Raw genomic sequence first — 12500 nt, 5'->3', positions numbered from 1 at the left:
TTGCTTGTTAAACTTTCTTACTCCTTTTGAGAGATGCTCGGACCTCATAGAGAAGAGGTTTGAGTTTAAATATAGGCAGCTGTTTTTAGTTTTTTTTGTGTGTGTGTAATTAACACAAATTAATATATTACTCCACTGAAGTAGCATTGCACTCCTGTAACGTCGTCTGACTGGTGATACACCTAATCGGAGAGTTCAAGCTCCTGTTTTAATCTTATTTACATCAGTTATACTTATCAGTTATCATGCAATGCATATCAGAGCTGTGTTGCGTTACAGTCGGATAACACAGACACAAAGAAATGAAGTCTTCTGCAGGAAATAGTAGCTTTATTGTCACATCCTTGTGTCCCGTGACCGATGTAGACAGCAGCAAATGAGCTTTAGCTCCAAACATCACTCGTATTCTCCTTTTTGAATCTAATAAGGTGTCAAAAAGTTGATTTAAAGAGAAGCATCTCAGATTTTCTACTTGCACAAATCAAAAAATCAAGTCAGCATCCTGTTCAGAAATGTAGAAGATGTGAAAAATGATCTGTTTTACCCATAATCCATTCTGCCAAACTCGCTCCATCTGCGGCTTTTGGGGACTTTACCGTCTGTGGGCTTCGAGGGAGAGAAAGTGCATGTCGACCACCCTTTTTTTATACGGTACGTTCAAGATAGAGAAGAAAATAATAAACGAGTTGTGTCAATGCTGGAGCGTGAAGTGACGGTACATGAAGGACGCTTGTGTACGATAGGAAAGATCATATCTTAATCATATTTTCAGAAAAATCAGACAAATAACTGCTACGATGGTACAATATTGGGGTTTTTTTTCTGCCTGGTGGGCTGTTGAATCCCTGGGTGTATGAACATTAAGGTGTATAATTACATTATACACATTACAAGTATATAGGATGTTTTTTCTGCCTGGTTCGGCTGTTGATTCCCTCAAAAACCCTCTGAACATTAAGGTGAATATTTTATGTGCAAAAAAAAAAAAAAAAAAAAAAAAACTGCCTTGACTCAATAAAGACGACAGCAATCTGTTTTAGCTTTTGTTTACAGACTCACTGTTTGTTTTTTTTAAATAATTGATCAACCAGTCCCTCCAGAAAAACGTGATTATGCGATCGCATAATCAGCCAAAGTCCGCGTATTGAAATCGCCGCATAAATCAATTTCTTTTCTCTTTTTCATCAAACTGCAGTTTTTGAAAGTTCATCGCATAAATTTGCATAAATATCATATAGCATATTCCATCGCATTTTTTTAAGAAAACGTACCGCATAATCAAGGATTTTTTGCCCGCAACAATCACAAAAAAAAAAACTCCACATTTTTCTGGAAGGACTGCTCAATGTCAGAAAATGACATTTTGATTTGCATATAAAGATTTGAGTATTTGTTTCGGATTTAGTCGGCCAAATTAAAGGACTGTTTAAGGAGTTTTTCTTGCCAGCACCCATCACAGGTTCAAATCCTGCAAGAGCCAAAGTTTCCATCTACAGCCACAGTGTATATCGCCGGAGTGTCAGATTAAAAACCTGCAATGTAAATAAAACCTCTCCGAAACATCTATTCAAAACTGTCACTTTGATTTCTGCCGTTGGTTTGTTTTTGATTCTTTTCTTTTCGGTAGTGTTATGTACCTCTGGCCTTAAACTGTTTCAAAGGTGCGAGACTACTTTTTAGTACCAGTCTGATGTGGAGGCAACAGCGAATGTTGTTGCTCCCACAAATGATAATTTTAAATCATCGATCAATCTGTTTATTACTGCCTTTGTCAAAGGGATAGTTCAGATGTTTGGAAGTGTGGTTGTGTGAGCTGCTTCTCCAGAGTCAGTGTGTTATGCTGCGTTCTCCCTGTGAAACGGCAGTCAAACCCGTAAATTCAGAGCAGGCCCAACCCATAAGCGGACTAAGCGTCTGCTTAGGGGCCCCGTGGCTACCAGAGGGGCCCCCAAGAGCGCTTGAAATGTCCCACAATAGAGCTCATAACAGAGCCGGTCTATTTAAAGATAGTGTTGCTGCTAATAGGTCTCACATTAGTCTTTACATGCTTATTTGTACATTATGATTGCTTAAACTAATATTTACAATTCACAAGTTGGTTAGGTGCCAAGTGCAGCGACATCATGTTACAATGTGGAGAGTCCCCCAAACCAAATTCTGCTCAGGGGCCCCCAAAAGTCTAGGGCTGGCCCTAAGTAAATTACTACCCGTAATTTACTCGTACCAGATGGTTGTACTCCCGGTTACAGTTTTTGACGTCACACACACACATAAATAACAATGGCGACCCCCCCTGTTGATGCTGTACAGACGCCGGTGATTAACGTTGAAAAATAGACATAAATAGACATAAAACGGCAACGTAAAGTAATTCCGCACATTGTAATTAAAACAATACACGTATGATTGTGTACTACTACAGGTTATGTTTATTAAATGAAGACCAAAATATGTCGCCGACTAGAAATCACTAGTATTAGCCAGCGCTAGTTAATGTCAGCGTTATGTAGCCGCTAGCTAATGTCATTGTTACGTAGCCGCTAGCTAACGTTAACGTTAGGTACCCGCTAGCTAACGTCAGCGTTATATAGCTGCTAGCTAATGTCAGGGTTACGTAGCCGCTAGCTAATGTTAATGTTAGGTAGCCGCTAGCTAGCACCAGCCACCAGAGTCTCACCGCCGCATGGGTCATCAGAACACAAAGCAGCAAGGAGGCTTCGTACGATCATTTAAACCAGTTTTAAGGTCAAAGGTCAGTGAGGATGAGATAAAATCTGACATTTCTGGGCAAACTTTGCCCGCACTTCAGTCCCATCCACAGCAAACCTGAAACGGCACGTTGAACTGAAAGAAACGTGGAAATAAAGACCTATGAACTAAGTTCATTTTTGAACTAGTTGTGAACTTAGTTCAAAAGTTTGATGTATGAACTATGAACTGAACTAGTTCATTTTAAAATGTGTGAACTGAACTTTCAACAATTCTACTTTCAACGTTCATTTAGAAAGTGAACTTTCCCAACACTGGGGGAGAAAGGGGGGAGGAATGCCTTTCTACAGGGCCCCCGAAATTTTGTGCTACTTTCCCTGATTGTGTGACTTTGTTGAGTCCAAACTAACCGATTGAAAACACCAAAGTCCCACAATAACACGAACACACTGACTGATGGAGCGGTATCAGAGCCATAATGTATCTGTCTTTATACGTTTATCTTTATAAGTCATTTTGATGATTTGAAACAACTCTGAAAAATGAAAAAATGAATAAAACTGTACAAAAAACTGAAAATTTGGTTTGTGCTTGCTTTTATTTTTTTTATTTTTCTATCCTTCATTAGCTGAAGAAACGTTGTGGTGGCAAATTTTATTTTAACCATTTGTTTAATGATTGTTTTAAACCTCCACATAATCCTGTTCCTTCCTGTAGACTTAAAGGCACCAGTGAGAGAGCTGGCCTCGTAGACTATGAGCAATAGCATAAGTTATTTTCGCTAAAGAAATTGCAGCTCCTCATTTGTTTATTTCTCGCAGATAAAGTGAAGAAGGCTATAACACAACCGTGTGTGAACCGTATCTCTTTCTGTCTCCTGAGATAAGCAGGTGTTTAGTCTAATGTAGGAGACACAGGAGCAGAATGGAAGGTTGTAAAATCATCTGACTGTCTATGGTATTTTTTAGAAAAGTGGCAGCATGCTAAAGATATTTGAAGAGGGGTGGCTTAATGGAGTTTCTTCACTATAAGATGTTTTGATTTTTAGGTTTCTAGTTAGGAAAGTCAGTTTCAGTTTCAGTTGCGTGTACCTTTGAAACTGTGTTTTCTCCATTTGCAAATGTAAATAAATACTCAAAGACCAAACTTTGGTTTAATTCTCAAACAGTCGTTATTCGTTTTGATTTTATCATGAATATCACTAACGCTGCTGCTTCAAGGAAAACTTCCACCACAACGTTTCCCCTAGGATTCCTTGTTTTTCAGAGCCTCGTTTTCTGCCTGGAGGACAGCGTTCTTCTCGTCGTTCGTCCGCAATAATTTCCTTCAAGCTTTCGTTCTCTTCTCGGAGAACTTGACGTCTTCTCAAAACCAGTTATGCCTCGACGTTGTAGTTCGCCTGGAGTTGCTCCTTAAGCTCCTTGACTTCTGCCTGCAGGACGGCGATCTTCTTGTGTTCTTTCTCAATGATGTTCTTCTGGACTTCAATCTCCTGCTTATAGGCCAGTTTTTCTTTTTCAAACTTCTGGCCTTCTGCCCTGATATCCTGCAAAATCATATCTATGCCGCATGTGCTCTCCGTTTAGTTTTGTTGTCGTTGCAGACTGATGTATTTGCTGAACGCTGAGAGTGTGATACCGTGATTTGGTAAGTCACAGATTCTTCAGAAGTGGAGCAATGGAGTATTGATATGATGAAAACGATATGACGCTCAATGGAATGAAATATAGTCCAAACATTCCTGCTGGGTGTGATGTTTATGACAACATAGGCAGAAATTATGACACACGGAGTCTTGGATCAAGGTAAAATTGTTAGCTGATTGGATGAACCATCTGTCTATCACCTATGTTGGTGATAGACGGCCAAATCAACCAATCAGATCCGTTAGCTTGTTAGCTCAGCAAGCTAGCAACATGTCGGTAAAGGATATCTGCCGTTTGTGTAACAAGAATTTAGGAATAAAAGTTCCCATTTCAGGTTCCCGGTCCATATTCCAAAAGAAGGATCCAAGAGGAATAAAGCTTTAGCGAGCGGCTAACAGAATTAGGGCTACCGCTGTCTAAAAATACTGGTTAGCTGATCCATTTAGCGTAAAAATGGATGCTGAGGAGGTGAAAATGGAGGCTGGCCTCTGGAGGACTTATTTTATTTCTTTGTTCCAACTTCCCAGTGGCCTATAGCCTACGTTAGTCATGAATAAATGATGTTAAAACATTTATAAATGACTCATTTTTGAAAAAAAGGCAAAAGAGCTGTGTGTGTTTGTGTGTGCACATTTGAATAATGTCGGGCTGTAAACGGGTTCGGGCTTTTAAAAAGCTGTCAATCAAAATGTTTTTGTTGGGCTCGGGCCAAATTCTGTCGGGCTGGGGCCTTGTTGGGCCAAACTTTTAAGGCCGATTACAGCTCTAAACCACAGCCCGTTTTTCTCCTATCCAGGAATGCTGTGTGGACTGGCCAGACCCTCATCTGCATCGCTGTGGAGGAAGGTCTGGCAATGCGAGACTACCATGACATTAACATTATTATTTACAAAGCAGTGAATCTGGAACCATAAAATGTTTCGACATGATAAATGACTTATAAGAGTGCAATATACTGTACACGTTTACTGTTTGCAACTCTTCTAAAGACCAGAGCGTGGTTAGCCGAGTGCACGGCCACCGTTAAATAATAACCCCATTTATTTATAACGTGATTTCCTAACACCCCTGAAGGCTTTCTGTAAGTCACTTATGTAAACGACTGTTCTTTGCCTGAGTCTGGGGCAGAAAGGAGATTAAATCAAGCTAAAACCCTGCCGTCCGTCTGGCTGTGAAATTAGATCCCACCTCCTTCTTTTTTTTTCTCTCCTTTTAATTAAAAGTGCTGATTACTGATTGCCTGCTTCCTAAACTCCCTTTTTATCTTCAGGCTAATCTGGAATAAGTTCTGTGCTGCAGCGTGTGAATCCACTGGCCCTGCACTGGATTTACTTCTCAGTGGCAGAGAGACTTCTGAGAAAACACTGAATTACCTCCCCTCCTTTCACTCTCACCTTTTACTCTCACACTGTTACTTATTATCAGATGCACAACGATTACAGAAGCAGTCGCTCAGATCTTTCAGGCTCCCTCCAACAATGCTAATTGAATTTGTATAAAACTAAAACATCACGAGTAAATAAAGAAACCCGTCTCGTGGCTGCATCTTTTATCATCTCCTCTCCTGGCTTCTTTTGTCTTCAGAGCCCTTCTTTTCACCTCCAGCCAGATGTTTTCATCATCATAGGTGACATTTTTGCAAATAATAGATCTCAAATTCACAGTTTTTAATATACATCAATCATGTACACCCTGACCTTACCCACCCATCCTCTCTCCCTGTAAGTGGACAGGCAATCTGAGGCAGTAATCCTCTTTTAGATCCCTTTTACACACACACACACACACACACACACACACACACACACACACACACACACACACACACACACACACACACACACACACACACACACACACACACACACACACACTTAATGTGATGAACTTATGGATCTTTGAGACTTCACAGTCCTGAGTTAACAAATGCAGTTTATATTGTTATTTTAGACAATGCATCTTTATTTGTATAGCACGTTTTAGCAACATGGCAATTCAAAGTGTTTACATATAACATTAAAGAGCAGTTTAAAACATTTAATCATTTGTTAAAGAGAATATAAATATAGCTAAAATGGAATAAAACAGGTATGAAATACAAGAATAAAAGTTACAGTGCCCTGTAAGAAGGCAGCATCAAAAAGAGAAGTCTTGAGCCTTGATTTAAAAAGAAGTGAGGATTGCGGTGGACCTGCAGTTTTCTGGGAGTTTGTTCCAGATATGCGGTGCATGAAAACGGAGCTGCTTCTCTGTGTTTAGTCCTGACTCTGGGGACAGAAAGAAGAGCTCTCCCAGACGATCTGAGCGGTCTGGATGATTCATAATGTAGCAGCAGATCAGAATTAAAACCCTGAGTGCTTTGTAAACAAACAGTAGTATTTTGAAATCAATTCTTTGAAGGACAGGAAGCCAGAGAAAAAGACATCAGAACTTTAAGCTAATTTTGTATTCTCGGAGTGTAGAAGAGGATCTTTGGATCTTAAACATTTCACACAGGCCTACTTTGGTTTTAATTAAATTATATTCAATTGAAGTGAGAACGTCAAGGATATAGAATAGTCTAGACCACACTCTATGATTTATAAAGACCAAACAAAAGAGCAAGCATTTAGTGCGACAGTGTTTCGGAAAAACTCCCTTTTTCCTCTGGTGATTCCCACCCCTACACAGCAGGGTGTAGCAGGGACTAGCAGAGCGTAGCAGGGCACAGCAGAGCGTAGCAGGGACTAGCGGGGACTAGCAGGGCGTAGCAGAGACTAGCAGAGTGTAGCAGGGCATAGCAGGGCACAGCAGTAGGGGTGGGGGAAAAAATCGATACAGCATAGTATCGCGATATCTTTCGTGGCAATACTGTATCGATACACATACACGGCAAGTATCGATCTTTTATGATATGTGTTGGTCAGTTTGTCTGCTTGACAATCACATTTTGCACCAATAAAATTGAAGTGAGATGAACAAATAGAGAAATGTATCTTTTTAGATAAAACAGATGTTGACAAAATCATTCATTTGAAATTGGGAAAAATCTAAAGTTGGAAAAAAAGGTAATACATTGCAATATATCGCAGAATATTGCAATAGGTTTAAAATCGCAATAATATCGTATCATGACATAGGTATCGGGATGATATTGTATCGTGAGGCCTCTGGTGATTCCCACCCCTACACAGCAGGGTGTAGCAGGGACTAGCAGAGCGTAGCAGGGACTAGCAGAGCGTAGCAGGGACTAGCAGGGCATAGCAGGGACTATCAAGGACTAGCAGAGCATTGCAGGGACTAGCAGGGCATAGCAGGGACTAGCAGGGACTAGCAGAGCGTAGCAGGGACTAGCAGAGCGTAGCAGGGACTAGCAGAGCGTAGCAGGGACTAGCAGGGCATAGCAGGGACTAGCAGAGCGTAGCAGGGCAAGTTAGTAACAAGCATTTCTGGGACAAGGATGCACACAGATGGAAGGACAGAGGAGAGAGGAGCTCAGTGTGTCGAAGGAAGTCCCCCGGCAGTCTAAAACTATAACAGCGTTAAGAGCTGGTCCAAGGCAAACCTGAGCCAGCTCTATTTCAATCAGGAGAGATTTCGTTGCAGATATGCAAAGGTTTATTGTACATGTGCATAATATGAAATGTACAGAGTTTCTGGAGATTAGACTCCATCGTTATATATTAGATACAGTGAAGGAAAAAAGTATTTGATCCCCTGCTGATTTTGTACGTTTGCCCACGTTTCTTGTAGTTGGCCACCAGGTTTGCACACATGTCAGGAGGGATTTTGTCCCACTCCCCTTTGCCGATGTTCTCCAATTCATTAAGGTTTCAAGGCTGACGTTTGGCAACTCAAACCTTTGGCTCCCTCCGCACATTTTCTATGGGAATAAGGTCTGGAGACTGGCTAGGCCACTCGAGGACCTTAATGTGCTTCTTGTTGAGCCACTCCTTTGTTGCCTTGGCTGTGTGTTTTGGGTCATTGTCATGCTGGAACACCCACCCACGACCCATTTGCAATGCACTGGCTGAGGGAAGGAGGTTCTCACCCAAGATTTGACGGTACATGGCCCTATCCATTGTCCCTTTTGATGCGGTAAAGTTTTCCTGTCCCCTTAGCAGAAAAACACCCCCGAAGGATGATGTTTCCACCTCCATGTTTGACGGCGGGGATGGTGTTCTGGCATTCTTCCTCCTCCAAACATGGCGAGTTGAGTTGATGCCAAAGAGCTTGATTTTGGTCTCATCTGACCACAACACTTTCACCCAGTTTTCCTCTGAATCATTCAGATGTTCGTTGGCGAACCTCACATGGGCCTGTACATGTGCTTTCTTGAGCAGGGGGACCTTGCGGGCGCTGTAGGATTTCAGCCCTTCAACGCGTAATGTGTTACCAATTGTTTTCTTGGTGACTATGGTCCCAGCTGCCTTGAGATCATTGACAAGATCCTCCTGTGTAGTTCTGGGCTGAAGAGACCATTTTGGGCTTTAGCAGAAAGGGGAGGAGGGACTGATAAGTTGTCGATGTTCAAATTCTTTGGCTAAGTCCTGGATCTTCACAATCCTACCTACGGCACCTTTAAATGAGTAATAAAGGAGCAGCCTTGTGGCTTACTTGGACAAAAACGAGACATTTTGGAAGCAACACAAAGTGTAGTTTATTTAATACTTTAATTCTTTACTCTAACGCAGTAAAGAACAGGACAGAGCTGCTAACATTAGTCTAGACTTTGCCGTAGTAGAATCAGTCGATAATATTAACGCTTTTTAGGAAAATACAAAAAAATTGGAAAGAAACTGTATATAACCAATAAAACTATGTCATGTCTGCCTACCACACGTCATGTCTGGCTACCATACGTCATGTCTGGCTACCATACGTCATGTCTGCCTACCACACGTCATGTCTGGCTACCATACATCATGTCTGGCTACCATACGTCATGTTTGGCTACGATACGTCATGTCTGGCTACCATACCTCATGTCTGGCTACCATACGTCATGTCTGGCTACCATACGTCATGTCTGGCTACCATACGTCATGTCTGGCTACCATACGTCATGTCTGGCTACCATACATCATGTCTGGCTACCATACGTCATGTCTGGCTACCATACGTCATGTCTGGCTACCATACGTCATGTCTGGCTACCATACGTCATGTCTGGCTACCATACGTCATGTCTGGCTACCATACTTCATGTCTGGCTACCATACTTCATGTCTGGCTACCATACTTCATGTCTGGCTACCATACGTCATGTCTGGCTACCATACTTCATGTCTGGCTACCATACGTCATGTCTGGCTACCATATTTGTTTGGATTAAGTAATAGAGCTCAGTTTCCATGGCAACAGCCTCCTGTTACCATGGAACCTGGGCTCTTGTTAACCAACTCTTAATGTCCTGCAGGGACAGAAGGAGTGACGCAGGATTTCTGCTCCGTTTCCTTTTCCTGGTAGAAACTCTCTTGAGTCTGTGTATTCACTTCTTTTCTGCTTCCTTCCTTCCTTCATTCTGTCTGCAGTCCTTTTTATCGTGCATTAAATATCTGGTTTCTCTCGCTCTTTCTCACACACACACACACACACACACACACACACACGCACACACACACACACACACACACACACACACACACACACACAAGCACCAGTGTGTGTGTCTCGGCCGGTGCAGTCAGCGTGGAGAGGAATGATGCTGGTTTCTGCTGAGGTGGCAGAGAGAGGAGGAGCAACAGAGTGTGATGCATCAATGACAAGGACAAACAACCAGCGAGGGTGAAATCCAAATAAAAACGAGACAGCAGAGAGAAAGAAGTGTGAAATGACAAGAAAGAGATGTGAAATGAGAGAGAGAGAGAGAGAGAGAGAGGCGAGGTGCAGAAAGGGTAAGAGAACAAATTGGATTCATCAATCTGCACAAATGATGATACAGACACAAACTGACACAGTCTTCTGATACAGTATTAAAGAATCATGTTTGTCAGTAATACTCCGACCCTAACCCACAACCCCTTCCTTGCTCAGAGAGAGCAAATAATGATAAATAAAAAATAATAGTACCATTCTACTAATATACGCAAGTATAAATAATTAAGAGCAGGGTGTGTAGCAGAGTGTAGCAGGGACAAGCAGGGTGTAGCAGGGTGTAGCAGGGACAAGCAGGGTGTAGCAGGGTGTAGCAGGGCGTAGCAGGGACTAGCAGGGTGTAGCAGGGCGTAGCAGGGACTAGCAGGGACTAGCAGAGTGTAGCAGAGTGTAGCAGGGACTAGCAGGGTGTAGCAGGGACTAGCAGTGTGTAGCAGGGACTAGCAGGGTGTAGCAGGGACTACCAGGGTGTAGCAGGGACTAGCGAGTGTAGCAGGGTGTAGCAGGGACTAGCAGGGTGTAGCAGGGACTAGCGAGTGTAGCAGGGTGTAGCAGGGACTAGCAGGGTGTAGCCGAGTGTAGCAGGGACTAGCAGTGTGTAGCAGGGACTAGCAGGGTGTAGCAGGGACTACCAGGGTGTAGCAGGGACTAGCGAGTGTAGCAGGGTGTAGCAGGGACTAGCAGGGTGTAGCAGGGACTAGCGAGTGTAGCAGGGTGTAGCAGGGACTAGCAGGGTGTAGCAGGGTGTAGCAGGGTGTAGCAGTGTGTAGCAGGGACTAGCAGGGTGTAGCAGGGTGTAGCAGGGAATAGCAGGGTGTAGCAGGGTGTAGCAGGGCGTAGCAGGGACTAGCAGGGTGTAGCAGGGTGTAGCAGGGACTAACAGCATGTAGCAGGGTGTAGCAGGGCGTAGCAGAGTGTAGCAGGGTGTAGCAGGGACTAGCAGGGACTAGCAGGGTGTAGCAGTGTGTAGCAGGGACTAGCAGGGTGTAGCAGGGTGTAGCAGTGTGTAGCAGGGACTAGCAGGGTGTAGCATGGTGTAGCAGGGACTAGCAGGGACTAGTAGGGTGTAGCAGTGTAGCAGGGTGTAGCATGGTGTAGCAGGGACTAAAAGGGACTAGTAGGTTGTAGCAGTGTAGCAGGGTGTAGCAGGGACTAGCAGGGACTATTAGGGTGTAGCAGTGTAGCAGGGTGTAGCAGGGTGTAGCATGCTGTAGCAGGGTGTAGCAGGGACTAGCAGGGACTAGCAGGGACTAGCAGGGTGTAGCAGGGTGTAGCAGTGTGTAGCAGGGTGTAGCAGTGTGTAGCAGGGACTAGCAGGGTGTAGCAGTGTAGCAGGGTGTAGCAGGGTGTAGCAGGGCACTGCAGGGCAAGGAGCAGGACCACGGTGACAGCTGCAACCATGATTTAGGTGCCACCCTAATTCTAGGAAAACTGTGGGGCGAAAAAACATAAGCACTCCGGGGAATAAGCTCCAAATAACAGAGTAAAGCTCCAAAACAGGGTTCTTGCAGTACACAAACTCAACATGTCAAGCCCACCTTAGCATGACTTTAGCACCCCACAAGGTCCAGGATGCCTCCATCCACACTTATCTACCCACTCAGACTACAGAAAGAGTTGTTTTTTTTAAGCAACAGGAGGGAGAAAAGAAGTATTTAAACAGGCTGAAAAAAGACAAAAGACAGTAAAGCTGGGATTGACAGTAGGACAAGAAAAACAAGAGATGGGTAAAACAGGACAGACGAGAAGATAAGATACAACTGAGAGGTTGAAAACAGTATTTTCTGCCATTTCTGCATGAAGAGGCCTTCTTTTATGATTATTTTTCTCCTCCTATAGCGATTGTTTGTTATGACCCTTCTGCCTATTTTTTTTACCTATAAGCCTCTGCTTGATCTTTGTACCCCCTTTGTACGATAAATCTCCTTTTGTGACTTGTACTGCATATCTGAGTCCCCTGTTTACACCCGGTCTGACAAAAGGGGTCTTCCCCAAACCAATGTCCACAACATCACTGTGAATATTGTGAAACGTGCACACACCTTTGGCCATAAAGTGAGCTCTAACTCTCTGAATTAGTCCTGACCTTTGTGCATTTACTTTTTAATCTACTATTTATCGTATTTTTACTTTATATTATTGTATTTGTTTTAAGGACAGCAAAGTTTAGACTGAGCAGTAGGTGGTGGTTAACACGTTTGAACCCAGCCTTTGCCTGCCAAGAGGCACGGTATTAGTCATGGTAACTTTGTGTGTGTGTGTGTGTGTGTGTGTGTGTGTGTGTGTGTG

The sequence above is a fragment of the Perca flavescens genome, chromosome 3 (assembly GCF_004354835.1).
Source record: "Perca flavescens isolate YP-PL-M2 chromosome 3, PFLA_1.0, whole genome shotgun sequence".
Classification (NCBI taxonomy): Eukaryota; Metazoa; Chordata; class Actinopteri; order Perciformes; family Percidae; genus Perca; species Perca flavescens.
This window is presented reverse-complemented; position numbering follows the sequence as displayed.